Below are 16,231 nucleotides of genomic sequence, written 5' to 3'. Positions count from 1 at the left end.
AGAGACAGCTTACACTACACTCGTTCGTCCTCTGTTAGAATATTGCTGCGCGGTGTGGGATCCTTACCAGGTGGGATTGACGGAGGACATCGAGAGGGTGCAAAGAAGGGCAGCTCGTTTTGTATTATCGCGTTATAGGGGAGAGAGTGTGGCAGATATGATACACGAGTTGGGATGGAAGTCATTACAGCATAGACGTTCTTCGTCGCGGCGAGACCTTTTTACGAAATTTCAGTCACCAACTTTCTCTTCCGAATGCGAAAATAATGTTGAGCCCAACCTACATAGGTAGGAATGATCATCAAAATAAAATAAGAGAAATCAGAGCTCGAACAGAAAGGTTTAGGTGTTCGTTTTTCCCGCTCGCTGTTCGGGAGTGGAACAGTAGAGAGATAGTATGATTGTGGTTCGATGAACCCTCTGCCAAGCACTTAAATGTGAATTGCAGAGTAGTCATGTAGATGTAGATGTAGATGGCATGTTGTATCCGAGTTCACCATTTCCTACGAATGAGTCGAAGTACTTGCTGCATGAGATGCCTGTTAATAACATTTTCCTGTTACCAGGTTTTTTCTGGCGTCTACTTTTGCGATAATATAACATGGCATACACGTACTGTCATAATACACACAGAATTTGTTGCATATCGAACACTTTTCCTCGTTATTTTTTGACTTTTGTACGGGACTAACATACTCCCGATCTACACTGGGCGCCATCTTTTCTCTGAACCTGATTTCGAAAACATCGGTCTCCCAAAACACAACTCGTGCTTTTCTCAATTGACATACCGAAAGCCATGGATGAAAGCATTCAGTTAGGTGCATTACTTGTTGACTTCTGAAAAGTATTTTTCACTCGGTACTGCAGCTACGCTCACTATCCAAAATACCAATGTATGTGGCATCAAATTACTGGATTGTGAATTTCTTTGTAGAAAGAACATACAATGATATCTTAGATGGAAGTAATGGACACATTTAGAAGTAACTTCAGGTATGCACCAAGGATAGATACGTTTCCACTGAGGCAACAAGCAACATGTAGCATGCTACGTGTGTTATTTCGTTGCTAGTTGTTAGCATGATTTTGCATATTGTATCACAAGAAAATGTCACCCAAGAGTCTGCTGGCAATTCTCAGTATGGCTTCTTGTTGCTGCTCCTTATAGCATGAGGCAAAAGCATTTCACGTTCTTCAGTACAGTTTGCCAATAATGAGCGTCATGTCATTGGAAGCAGTGGCAGTTTCTGCTTATTTGATCCTCGCAAATGGCATTAAAAGAAGAAATCGGAAGAAGCCCTATTAGTGGATCAGAGATTTATTTGTTAAAAGTACTGAAACTCATAAGGAATTTTTCGAAAAACTGATTTCAAATGATGGTTGTTCAAAAATTTGAATCGTATGATTAGGCAGGATTTTGACTACTTAGTCGAAAAGCTCATTCCTTTGGTGGCAAAAGCTGACACCAACTGTCGTAATCTGTGCTCATGATGCGATATTAGTTCAAGTGTGAATATCATTGACTTTGAGATACCTGGCTACTGGAGACAGTTAAGTATCGTTTATGCATCTCTTCAGAATTTTAATCCCAAACATTTTCACATAAAAGTAGTTGTTATTTATGTATTCAAGAAAAGTACATGTTAAACATACATTGAGCAATACATAGTGACATGGTAAACTTTTGATTTGTTTATTAAAGTGTCAAATATTTTGTTAAGTTTTGTAAACTCATAACCACTTGGTTGTTCTTCGTCATCACTTATAGCTCGTAGTCCCATGATGTGAAGTGTATGGCTCATGATCGTCGTACCTTCCTACACCTGCTTCGAACAGTATGTTGTTGACAAGATGTTTCACAGCGGTCCTTGCTCTAGGCTGAGGATCACGCAGTTCGTTACCGACAAGTTGGGCATTCATCTCTTTCCATTGCTCATAATAATACAGCATATGATTGTTCTTCACGTTTATAATCTGGACATTATATCTCTTAGCTCTATTCTTGGGAGAAAGAAACTGTTTTACACTTCCTTCATTACTTAAAATCGTCAGATCGTATCTGCTGGCTGCGATTTGGTAAGGTAATAAGCTGACTCTCAGGTGTATCAGCCACCAAATTGTCTTTTCCTAAAAAGGGAAGAAATACTAACTAGAGCTAATTCGTTTCCATAAAATAAGAATGTGCTGTCTTTATTTATGTAGCAGATTCCACTAGGCTAATAATTTTGAGAAAACCTGGTACTACCCACAGTATTGGAGGCGTGGATGGAAAGCAGAAGCCCAAAGAACAGTGGCAGCTTGTTCTATTATTCCAAACAATCCTGCAGCATTGTTTTTAGGGGGATTGCATATACTGCTATTGTTCCTTTTATGGGAATATTGGTTGTCAAGGGAGAATATCCGACAAAGGAGTGTTTTGCCAAACTTCATTTTACCAAAAAGAACTGATATTACCAACTCCTCAATCTCTCCCTGGGAGTGAAGTTACATTTTAGCGGCTGATGGCACATTTCTCTTACAGGTACACATTGTGAAGCCTCGTCCAGAATATAAAAAAGAGGTTGTAAGGATAGAATATGGAGGACAGTAGTCAAAGATGACACAGGTTGCCAAATTTATGGCGCATACCACGAAAATGATGCAGAAGGTGCCTGATATGAATTCGTTAGGTATTCTGTGTAAAGAGAAGCAAAAGTATTTTGAGAAGATAAATACTAACAGACATAGCTCTACGAATGTAAAATAAATGTGTTTTTCTGTGTTACTATTTTATGACTTAATTTCTTTCAATCACACACAAGTATCGAAAGTGGAAGGTCAATTCAAGCAAAGTTTTTTTAAATTTTTGTTTACTAGAATGTATGTTGGGAAATTAAGTTTTATTTCCTAGCATACTTTTGTATGCAAGCTGTAAATAAAGCCTATATTAATTTCACATAGGCTAAGCTGTAAATGTGGCTTGTACATTTATTTTATCATACTGCTGCAAAAACATATAAAGAAAGTTCTACTGTTTGTATGTGTGTGTGTGTGTGTGTGTGTGTGAGAGAGAGAGAGAGAGAGAGAGAGAGAGAGAGAGAGAGAGAATGACCTATCTCTGGATCCATCACTATTTAAATTATTCTGTTAAAAATAATAAGTTAAAACTGCTGATTCACCTACCTCATATTTTTCTGCAAATGTAAAAGTTTTTCTTGGAATGTCAACTGTAACAAAAATGTGGGGAGATTATAAGCAAATCATTTGTCTTTTTTTAGATGAACCACTCTTCAGTTTAGTAAACCTTTTCTGTTTCCAATGAAAATCTTAGTTTTGTTTTTATTTCGTCTACTGAACATTCACACTTATTAGCAAGTACTGTTAATTTGTTATTTTTCACATTTGTGTATTCATATGAAGCACTTTTATTGTTCCTGAACTCCAGTGAAATATGGTAGACTTCAATAAGTGAGGTTGCTTTCTGTATATTCCACTCCATGATAACCATTTTCTGCCACACTCATTCACTACCATTTGGATAATGGCGACATCATATGACACGCTGTATCTTTGTTGTAAAATGGGCCACTGGCGACATGGCTGAATGTGTGGCATGTGTCATTGTTACTTGCACGTGTCACAGAATGTTTCTCCGCTTGAAATACTTCTTGCCAGATGCCACATATTGCCTAGAAGTTGCCTCACTGGAACTCGCCTTAGGCTTTGTATATTAAGTAGCAAACCCTTCACTGTTTCACAGTTGCTAAATATGTATGGGAACTGAACATATGTCCCACACTCCATCTGCTTCCTCTCTCTATCCATCATCTCCTCTGCTCTTTTGTACATCTCCTCCTCCTCTTCCCACCATCTCTTTACTTCTCATCTCCCTATCCATCTCCTCATTCCCCCTCTCTACATCCATCCCCCCCCCCCCTTAATCTCCTCTTCCTCCTCTCTGACCTTGAGTCTTCTTTAAAAATTGTAAATTCAAATTCAGTAGTAGTATTACAGTACAGTCAAATGTCAATAAAGCAGAAAAACAACTTTCTGGTTTTTGTGAAAACCAACTGTGAGGAAGAAAACAAAACAGCAAATTGTTGTGCGCTTGTACTCTTCAAAAACTACTCAAAATTATTAAGAAAGGTTAATAAAAATCAAGAGACCTACACATAATGCCAAAATTCAGTGCTTCTAACAACAGACTTGAGGCTATATGGAATGTAGGGAAAAGAGAGACAGGACAACCGCCACAGACAAGATATCACTTTGGAACTGAATGGAAAAGGCTATAAATGATGAGTCACATGTAGCAAATTCATTTAAAATCTTTTCTTAAATATAGTAGAAAGTATAGGGACAAATAGTTGAAGAGCAAAATCACAGTAGTGTGTTGAAAATGTGACTCTCATAAATTTCAATCATACGAATGTATCACCAACTTAATCATCTGAAATTAAGAAAATTGTTCGTTCTCTTAATAATAAAATCTCATCTGTTCGTGATGGCATTTCCAATAGAGTTCTAAAAATATGTTACCATGTAATAATCCCAGCCTTAGCTGAAATATATAATGCATGACTAATGCAAAGCATTTTTCCTGAGAGACTGAAATATGCCACCGTTAAATGCCTGTAATAAAGGTGATAAGATATTTATCAATAACTACTGACCTGTTACACTGTTGACATCATTCTCCAAAATTTTTTACAAGATGGTGTCTTCTAGAATAGTATCTCACCTTAGCTACAATAATATTCTTAGCAAATCACAGTTTGACTTTCAGAATGGTTACTCTACTGTGAATGTGATTTATATGTTTCGAGCATTAAATAATAAAATAGTGTCAGTTGGTATTTTCTGCAACCTCTTGAGGCATTTCATTTTGTGACTCCCAGTATTCTTGTAGGAAATGTCATACATAACCAAAAGAACACAGTAAGTTGTATTTTGTAATTGCTCTGCTGAGAATGTCATTTACATGATCACACACCAAATTTTAAAAGCATTAAATAATAAAATAGCGCCAACTAGTATTTCCTGACCTCTCTAAGGCATTCGACTGAGTGAATCACAGTATTCTACTAGGTAAATTGAGGTCAATGGCTAATATCATACCTAACCAAAATATTACAGTCAGTTGTTCTTAGTAATTCCATAGGTATAGTCCAGGGACATAATACTGACTGGTGAGAAAGCATGTATAGTGCTCCCTAAGGCTCAGTCTTAGGTCCGCATATGAGTAAACAACCTTCTTTCTAATACACAACAAGCAGAATTAGCTTCTTTTGCATATGACAATAGTATTGTAATCAGTCCAAACGTATGTACAGAAACAGAAGTGATAAACAAAGTTGTTGAAAGTGTCATTGACTGGTTTTATGTGAATGGTCTCACCCTCTATTTAAAAAGACGTAACATATTTAGTTCTGGACATCTGCCATTTGAGAAAAATTATTTATCGACACTGTCCACTGAGATCACCATAAAGCGAATATTCATGCATGAAACCATTAGTGGGGACAACCAACACAAACTAGCATAATACATGGTGTCAGGACATAAATCCTGGACAGCTGATCAATGGAAACATGTCATGTGGTCCGATGAGTCAACATTTTCGTTATTTCCTACATCAGGGTGGCCTTATGTCCAGAGAACACCAAAAGAAGCCTACAAGCCTGATTGCTTTATTCCATCGATTAAGCATGCATGATGATGGATGCTTTTGTATTGTGTTCAGCAATGAACCACAGTTCTGAACTACCACAGATGACCACCATTGATGGGTAGGGGAGTGACCAGGTGAGGCACACTGGTGTTACTCCTAGCACCACGGTGTGGGAGACATTCGAGTGAGACTTCAGGTGACATCTGGTTGTGACTCGGAGAATTCTGATGCACAGTGATATGTCACGGACATCCTGTGGCCTCATATGCTACTTCTCATGTGACAGTACTGTTTAGTCATTTTTTAACACAACAATGTTCAGCCACATGCGGCACGTGCCTCTTTGAACAGTCTGCATGATGTTGAGGTAATGTTGAGGTCTGGAAGATGCACTGACTTGTTCCCAATAGAACATGGGTGGGACTAGCTCAGATGTCAACTCTGTCCCAGTGACAGTATCCAGACTATCAAGAACCAGCTGCAACAGACAATAGTTTTGGGCTAGCTTGCCTCAGGAGAGGATGCAACAGCTATATGACATACTTACCAACCAAATCAGTGCATTCTTCCAGGCCAGAGGGGGGGGGGGGGCACCATCATAATGCTACATGGGCTCATCCTTCCCAAGTTCTTTGTAAATTTGACTGAATTTTGTAATCACTGAAAAAACACACCTTCTCAACTCATTAAGATTTATTTTGTTTTATATTCCCTTCTGAGTGCTTCACTTTGTTTGTCAGGCAGTGTACAAAAGCATGAAAATTATTTATTCATCTTCCATAACTGTTAGTTTCTTCCTTGTAGAGAAAAGAAAAGAGCAAGTTGTCACACAGGCAATAGGATGACAGGGAGCCAGGACAGGGGGAGAGGCCTTTTTTAGTAAATTTTGTAGACTTCTTTGGGTTTAGTTATAGGAACAAGCAGTGTGTCTTGTGAAATACCATGCAAACAGGTAATGGTTTTGTTTTCAAACACTCTGTGGTATTATTTTTTACAAAATATGCACAATTGTCAGAGCAAACAACAAATATTCTGTTAAATGAAACGTTAACCACTGTTGTATCAAAATACTGTGTGCGTTTAGTCTTTCTGTTGAATAATTACATTCTATTTTTTTTAATTTTTTAATTTTTTTTTATTTTCAGGAATATTTCAGGAAACTCTCTGGTGTATGGAGCCGTAGGAAAAGTGACTCAGACTCCGTTCGTAAGTAGACTGTTTTGTTTCATTGACTAAACTAAGTGAGCAGTATATTTATCATTTTTTCTTTTTTACTTCCCTGAAAATGGAAATGTCATGTGGCTAGGGCTGAAAAATGGAAATGCCATGTGACTAGGGCCTCCCTTAGGGTAGACCATTCGCCTGGTGCAAGTCTTTCGAGTTGACGCCACTTCGGCGACTTCTGTGTCGATGGGGATGAAAAGATGATGATAAGGACAACACAACACCTAGTCCCCGAGTGGAGAAAACTCCTACCCAGCCAGGAATCGAACCTGGGCTGTTAGGTATGACATTCCATTGTGCTGACCAGTCAGCTACCAGGGGTGGACACTTCCCTGAGAAAGACTACTTACAAAGTTTCAACAGCCATGTTGAAATGATTATTCTAGGAATATACCACAACCCCCTACTTATTGCTCATATATGCATCACAAGGACAAGATTAGATTAATTACAACTCACACAGAGGCATTTAAATAATTTTTCTTACCAATCTCAGTATGTGAATGGAACAGGAAGTGTACAAATCTTCCATAATGACTGTTGTGTAGTTCTGGTTTTCAGTCCAAAAACTGGTTTGATGCAGCTCTGAGTTGACCTGTGGAGCAGAAGGCGAATCAGTGTATAAATCTCTGTCATCATCAAGAGCCTGAAAACTATTTTTGTGGTCAGTCAGAATGCGATGAAGAACATACTGATTATAATCTCCAGTCTAAAAGTCCACATTATTCTTGTGCTCACTGAAAGAAAATGTTCATACTTACTATTTACCCAGTGGGTTGAGGAACTATGAGTATAATTCAGCAACAGTTCACACGCACAATATAAAATAATATTTTGTCATAATGATAATGTTGCTATCTGAAACTGCACTACTAAGAATCCAGAGCTGATCTCTATGGGAAGTTTCCAATAAAATGATCTATCACCCTGACTTCTGATCATCAAAGTTAATTACTCTCTCGCCTCTGTATGTCTCACAGAGATACAACACTTGTTTCACCACAAACTAACTCCTTCTTTTAGTCCAGTTGTGCCATAAATTTCTTTTTTGTCCAATTTTTTTGAGTATTGCATCACTAGTTATTCAATCTATCCATGTAATCTTCAACATTCTTCTGTAGCACAATATTTCAAAAGATTCTGTTCTCTTCTTCTCTGAACTGCTTATTGTCCATGTTTTACTTCCATTTGTGTCACACAAATACGTTCAGTTAAGACTTCCTACCATATAAACAGATATTAAATGGTAACAAATTCCTTCTTTTCAGAAATGCTTTTTTCTTATTATTTCTAATCTGCATTCTATATCCTCTCTACTTTGGCTCACAACAGTTTTTTGCTGCCCAAATTCATGTGTTACATTTAGTGTTGCATTTGCTGATCAGTTCCCTCTTTGTCATCTGATTTAACTTAGCTACATTCCATTAACCTTGTTTATTTCATTAGAAATTCACCTTAAAATATCTTTTCAGGATTCTATCCATTCTGTTCATTCACTTTTACAAATTCTTGAACTACATATTCATTGGAAAACCTTGAAGATTTTATTTTTTCTTCTTGAACTTTAATTCTCTTACAAAATTTCTCCATGGTCAGTGCACAGACTGAATAAGATTGGAGAGACATGATTCACTCCCTTCTCGACCATAGCTTCCCTTTCATGCTCTTCAACTCTTAGCCCTGTCTTTTATCCCTGATACCTTCAAAATTTCAAAGAGTATAGTGCAGTCAACTTTGTCAAAAACTTTCTCAGAGTCTACAAATTCTACAAATGTAGGTTTTTCCTCCTTAAGTCCATCCTCCAGGTTAAGAAACAGGGTTAGGACTGCCTTGTGTATTTTTGCATTTCCCTAGAACCCAAGGTTATCTTCTGTGAGGTCAGCTTCCATCAGTTTCCCCATCTTTCTGTAAATAATTCATGTCCATGTTTTGCAACCATGACATATTAAACTGATGGTTCAACAGCATTCACATCTACTTTCCTTAGCATTGGAATTATTAGTCTTCCTGGAGTCGGATGATATTTCACCAGTCTTATATATCTTGCACACCAGACTGAAAAAATTTGTCATTGCTCCAAAGGATCACATTAATTCTGAGGGAAAGTCATCTATTGAAGGGTCCTTGTATCCACTTAGATCTTCAAGTGTTCTGTCAGATTACTATTGGCCTGCCATCTGAGCTCTCAATATTCATAGAGCTACTTCTCTTTTCTCCAAAAGTTTCTTTAATTGTTCTACATGCAGCACCTATCTTTCCTCTAGTTATACATGCTTGTACAATCTCATATTTGTGTTCTAGCCATTTTTGCCCAGTCTTTTGTATTTGCTGTCAGTCTCATTGTTTAAATATCTGTAGTCTGTTTCAGTTGCTTTATTTTTATATGTTCTCATTTTGTTAGTTAAATTCAGCACCTTCTGTGTTATATGAGAGTTTTTCAAGGGCTTTTGTTCTTACTTATACAATCCTTTGCTGTCTTACCTGTCTTCTCAATCTCTTCCTCTTCTGAGGAGCTTGTCAGCATATAAACTTGTATTACTGTGGTGGGTGTGTGGCTTCATGTTTATTTTGGCTGCTTTCATGTCTATGTGGGTTATAATAATAATCATATTATTAAAAGGATGGATTTCTAATCACCATATAGTGGAGATGTTGAGTCACTGACAGGCACAACAAAAAGACCACTAAACAAGTAAACTTTTAGCCACTGTGGCCTCATCAGCCAGAGACAGTGAGTTGTGTGTGAGTTGTGTTTGCTTGAATATGTGTATGTGTGTGTGGGGGGGGGGGGGGGGGGTCGGGGTTGAGGAGGGGGGGAGGGGGGGGGTCTACTTCAGAAGAAGGCGTTTGGCTGAAAGTGTACTAATTTGAGAGTCTTTCTGTTGGGCCTGTCTGTGACTCTACATCTCCACTATATGGTGAGTAGCAGTTTATCCTTTTCACAATATTGTCATTATTCCATCCTGGATTTTCCATTCTTTGGCTATGTTCATTATTTTCTTCATAGTAGCTTACCCACATTCCTATTTTCTTATTAATTATTGGGCATACTCCTGTGTTATTCTATCTGATTTTATGTTTATGATGTTGTACTGACTTGACCAGAAGTCCTGTTCATCCTGCTACTGTACTCTACTGTTCTCTTTTTCTCTTTTAAATCCTCTAACCTGCCTACCTGATTAAGGGAGCTAACATTCCATGGTTTGATATGTAGAATGCCAGGTTTGTTTTTTTCTGCTGACAACATTTCCTGAGTAATCACCATCCAGAGATCCAAACTCAGGACTACATTACCTAATGAATATCTTACCCAAATGTATGTCATCTGTACAGTAGACCTACATGCACTTTGGAAAAAATAAAATAGCTAACACACCCTTCCCATAAGTATTCTTCGTGAGATTAATCAGTTCTTGATTGATACAACTTCAAGTCAACAATGTTACGGTACCTGACAACTTGCCATAATCTTGAAAATTTAAATAGTAATCTTTAGTGTGAGGTGTATTCACAATCTTAAATGGTCCATTATAAATGAATTTAAATTTTGAAATCTCATTATCAGTCTCTCTCGATTTCTCTTTCGCTTGAACTAGCTTTTTTTTTTATTCAACAAGTCATATTTTCAAAGACATGCAGTCCTCTTGCATGCTTAATGAAATGACATCACCTCGAGTAAAATATTCTGGAAGAAAAATGGTCGTTCATTCAGGGCTCTGGGTGAGATTACTCAAGAGGACATTGTTATAAGAAAACAACAGATTTGACATTCTATAGGTTGTAGCGTTGAATGTTAGATCCCTTTCTTGGTTATGTGAATTAGGAAATTTGTCAAGTGAAACTGACTGATTGAAGTTAGACGTAATAGATATTAGGGATATGACACAGGTGAACTATTATGAGCAGTAGAATGAATGCACTGTTATAGCCAAGAGAAACATAAAGCCAAGACCCATCACAAGAGGACAAGTATATATGCCTAGTATTCTGCATATGATGGATAAATTAAAAATGTAAATGAGGTAAAAGAAAAATATATAACTTGTGATGGTGTACTGGAATTCAATATTACGTAAAGAAAGGGTAGGAAAAATAAGAGGATAACATGGGCTGGGGTAATGGAATGAAAGGGGAAGTCCTCTAGTATTATTTTGCGCTGATCACAATTTAATCAATACTTGTTTTTTAGTGTCATGAAAGTAGTTTGTAGACATGGGAAGATGTGGAGACAGTGAAGGTGTCTGGTGAGAATCACAGAAGGTTGGCTACATGAAAGAGAGGTGAAAACACAAAAAGGATTACAATAGTGTGGATGATTCACTGGTATGGCCTTATAAATAGCTAACATGGCCATCTCATGTTGGTACTGTTGAACAGCCAAATGCAAGAGGAAACTCCAGCCATTATATTTTACAGAGATGTAATGTTGTGACAGTTATTTCAAAACTGTATTTTAAGGTGCAAAATATTTATGGGGCAGTATGGACTCTTGAGTATAATTTATTGATTATGAACTGCAGAATAAAACTATGTAAATTGCAGAAAGGTAGAAGATGAGGATAAATTGAAAACATAATAGGTTGCTGAGAGTTTCAAAGGGAGCATCAGGCATCTTTGAGAGATGGAATATTGAAGGTAGCTGTAGACTGAACTGATAGAAAGACAAATGTCTAGAAATCCTTGGCTAATGCATGTGACACTGAAATTAATTGATGAAATGGTAGAATATAAAAATGCAGCATAGGAAGCAGACAAAAGGAAATAAATATGTTAAAAAATTAAATTTACAGGAAGTGTAAAATGGCAAAGTAAGAAAGGTTAGAGGAAAAATGCAACACTGAAGAAGTATTCATGACTATGGGAAAGGTAGGAGTACCATATAGGAATGATAGAAAAACTTTTGGAGAAATAAAGGAAAAACTGTGTGAGTAGCAAGAGCTCTGGACACAAGCCAATACTAAGCAAAGAAGGAAAATCTGAAAGATGGAAAGAATGTACAGAAAGGCCATGCAAAGGAAAGTAACCTGAGGATAGTATTATGGAAAGAGAAGTGGTAGTAGATGGAGAGGTGATGGGAGAGGTGATATTACAAAAAGCATTTCACAGAGCATCTAATTCAAAACTAGGTGAATGGAGCAGATTATGTTCCCTTAGAATTAGAATGACTGCTGGGAAAACCAAGTGTGAAAAAATTATTTTATCTGATGTATCATACAGACTAAATACCCAGAGTCTTCATGAAGAATGTAATAATCCCATACTCATATAAGATAGGCATGAACAGATGTTAATATTAGGGGTCCATCATTTTTAATAAGTTATGACTGCAAAATATTAACGTGAGTTATTTAAAGAATTATGGAAAGACTGGAAGAAGCTAAGCAAATGGAAAATCACTCTGGCTTCTGGAGAAATATAGGAGGACCCGAGGCAGTGCTGACCTTTGGACTTACCTTGGCAGGTGTATTGTAAAAAGGCCATCACTAAACTTATGGTCTTTGTAGATCTAATGAATGTAGAGCAAAATAATTGGTGTTGGCAGAAGTAAGGAGGATGTAAAATGCATACTTAGAATAGTAAGAATTCTAGAACAGGAAAAATATTGCAATGTTCAATACTATAAATTTAAATGTTAGAACATCTTCCCAAAAAAGGAATTACGTGAAGTGTAGAAATGTAACATGGACATTATGGGTGTACATCACTATGGTGATGTCCTCTTGTGGAGCTAGGTCTTTTGCATTCACAGTCCCAACTGTTTATTAATGCTTCCCTGAACTGGATTATTAATATGTGTTTCCAATCCTATCATCACTGCCTGTGGTAATAGGTTTTCCCCTAACTTGCCAGTCATTTCATTTTCATGGATTTTTACCTTATATTATCTTGAACAAAAGGGAGGGGGCGCTTTTCAAAGATTGTTTGTAGTGGTATTTAGTCACTGGTAGTGCTGTTTGAGTGTGTGACAGTACAATAGCCTTCAAATCTTTTTTTTAAGTATATGTAAGTGGTGTTAAAATTACTGTTAGTTCTGTTATAACTGAGGTCTCTAGATACAATTCATATTATCCTGAAGCTCCTGAAGTGAAATTTTGTGTGTCCACACCCATTATATAAAATAGGACTTTTTGTATGAAACACAGAGTGGATGAGCTAATGCTGAAACTGTGTTTGACACGTTCTTCGGCAAATATATTGAAGTTTGGTGTACTTGTTCACCCCTTAGAAAAACTAAGTTTAAATGCAAGCCTGAAACAAAGTTAACAAATCGGTATACTAAAGAGCTTGAAAAAATTAGGGAACAAATGTTGTTATTGCGAAATGCATATAAAAACTAAGTGAGTAAGACTAAACAAGCTGATATAGATTATAGGAAGTATCTGAAGAATATATTTTTTCATAAAACTAAGCTGCTTAATGAGAAAAAATTAGCGTAGGAAAGGTTTACAGGAACTGCACCAAACAAGTGCAAAGCTGCATGGCAGATTATCACACAACAACACTGTCTGCCCCTGGCAGATGAGTCGTCAGCGTGACAGAATGTCAATCCTAAGGGCCCGGGTTTGATTCCTGGATGGGTCAGAGATTTTCTCTGCTCAGGGACTGGGTGTTGTGTTGTCCTAATCATCATAATTTCATCCCCATCGCTGCACAAGTTGCCGAAGTGGCGTCAAATCAGAAGACTTGCACCCTAGTCACACGACATTTACATTTTACCCAAGAACACTCCCCCCAATCACACATGGAAGTATTACTTGAACCTGAGCAACTGAATGAGTTCTTTGTGATTTCAGTGAAAGAAATTGGAAACAGAATAAACTTGACCAACACATCTGAAAGAGAACGACTTGGTAAGCAGCTGCCAGTGAAACTGTCTTTTCAGTAGAAATTATCACAGCCACAGATATAATAAAAGGTGTACAAAAATTCATCATCTATAAAACTATGGATAATTACTGGCTGTCCAACTACATGATGAAGAAAACTACTCATTTTATCTGTGAACCTTTAACCTTCATTTTTAGCAAATGCCTTCAGTTCAGAATTTTCCCAACATCATTAAAAATTTCAAAAGTTATACCAATTTTTTAAAAAAGGAGACAAAAATGTACCCCAAAATTATCATGTAGTTTCAATAGCTCCAGCAAATTCCAAAATATTTGAAAAACTTGTATATAATCAACTAAGTGATTATTTTGAAGAAAATAATCTCCTTTCAAACAAACAGTTTGGTTACAGACAAGAAAATAATAGAACCTCAGCAGTTCCTGACATTGTAAATCAGATAATCACTGCTTTTAAAGTAGGGATAAAGCCTCACTGGTGTTATGTGACCTAAGTAAGGCTTTGACTGTATCCCTTACAAAATATTGATTGAGGAACTTGAATATTATGGAGTACAAACTATAGCACTAAAAATAATTCTTTCATACTTAAGGCACAGAAAACAATGTGTTTAAGTGAGAAACAGACATTATCTTATGAAAATTTTAGAGACATGGGTATCACAGGGCTCAGTGCTTGAACCATTCTGTTTCATAATTGCCATCAATGGTTTGCCACATCATGTCTCTCAATCTGTGGTTTGCTATGCAAATGACACAAGAATAATTGCAACTCACCAGGACACATCAGGATTACAACAAATGTCACTGGAATCAGTAAATGCTGCTGTAAAATGGTTCTCCTCTAACATTCTAGAGTGTAATCCTGAAAATACCTAGAATTTACTGTCAGGACTATCTAATGATATGGAAACTAGAACAATTAAACTTTTAGGATTCCATATTGACTACAAATTGAGTTGCAGAGAATACATCAGTCGGATTATCAAAAGAATATCAAGGGTAAAATACCTAATGTGGAAACGAGATATTTAGTTACTCATGACTATTTAAGACTGACGTATTTTGGCCTGCTCCAGTCCTTCATTTCTTATGAACTGCTAGTATGGGGCTACTCCCCAGATATAGCTGATATACTGAAGATACAAAAGAAAGTTGTAAGAGAAATGTGTAGGACTGGACCGAGAGTTCACCACTGACTTCTGTTTAGAAAACTCAATATACTTTCAATTGTAAATTAAATCAAACAATGGAAAATCCAGGATGGAATGTAACAATATGAGAGTAGGAAATTTGCGATTGTGTCTATCACGACTCAGCATCTCCGCTGTACGGTGAGTAGTAACTTTCATTTTCTCGTATTGTTGCAATTGTAAATTTGTATACATATATGTCTTATCACCATATATTAGAGCAATTATGAAAGAATTTCAGATAAGAGAAGATTTACACTAACACAACACCAGAGGAAAAATGAAAATGGATACTCCGGGACACAGACTAGTAAAAACAGCCCATTCACCCACAGTCATCTCCCTTCAGCACCCTCAGCATTGCCCATGCTTTCTAAACCACTTCAAAGAAAACTGTATAGATGGCTGGCTGAAAATCCATTTTATAACGTATCAGAATTTTTTGATGAAAAAAATGTGAACATATGTTAAAATTTAAAATATGTGGCTACATGTCTTTAGTTGTGTAGGTAATTCAGTATAAACGCTTGTAATTGTGTATATAATTCAGTATAAATACCTGTGATTGAGCATGTAATAAAATATAAGGAATGTGTTAAAACTTAGAGTGTATAGAACTAAACATATCAGTATTATGTAGGTATAAGACCTAAAGTCTATTCCGTTATAATAATGGTGAATGGAAAATAGAGATGACTACCTCTAGTTGCTTTTGCTACTACTTCATTGCTCATTGAGTTATGTGCTGCTGCTGCCCAGTACTGTAATAGGCGATTAAGATGGTTCCATTTGTTAGATGTGCATCTACATCTGTACTCTGAAAAGTACTGTAAAGTGCATAGCAATAGTGTGTTTCCCTTTGTACCAGCTTATCATGTACCAGTTTAACATCCACATATAGCTCACTTTTGGTACAGAGATCCATTCACTCTAAAGCCCCTTATCATCTACAAAAGTTACCCTTTGGAAACTGCCACTTATTCCACACCACAAACAGTTTGCTCAGTTTGAGGTGGTCTTGAAAGTCTTCTAAAGGCATATGTATATTGATGAATTATCTCTCTCTTATATGCCTTTCATATTGGCAAGGCAGTCACAAAGCTGCATCAAATCCATCACTATAACTAACTTAAAAATACATTTGTATGCCTAAGTTCTTAACTCAATTTGAAGTTATGAGAGGAGAAGTATTTATTGTAATAATTATGATAAGTGAAAAAACGCAGAAGGTATTCTCTGTGAACAGTTGCATAGTATGTGTATAGTAGAGGAAAATCTACCTTAATACTCATGTATCTGATAATAACATACAAAAC

The 16,231-nt window shown here is 36.7% G+C and overlaps 1 protein-coding gene across 1 annotated transcript in view; it reads left to right on the top strand.

Annotated features, from left to right (window-relative positions):
* Positions 1-959: 959 nt before the first annotated feature.
* Positions 960-16,231, top strand: part of LOC126354452 (uncharacterized) — a 205,587-nt gene continuing 190,315 nt past the window's right edge. The window contains exons 1-2 of the mRNA XM_050004146.1: positions 960-996; positions 6,799-6,859. The gene's annotated coding sequence lies outside the window, so the exon portion shown is untranslated. The remainder of the gene's footprint in view (positions 997-6,798; positions 6,860-16,231) is intronic.

This window comes from Schistocerca gregaria, chromosome 3, assembly GCF_023897955.1.
Source record: "Schistocerca gregaria isolate iqSchGreg1 chromosome 3, iqSchGreg1.2, whole genome shotgun sequence".
NCBI classification, from domain to species: Eukaryota; Metazoa; Arthropoda; class Insecta; order Orthoptera; family Acrididae; genus Schistocerca; species Schistocerca gregaria.
This window is presented reverse-complemented; position numbering and strand designations above follow the sequence as displayed.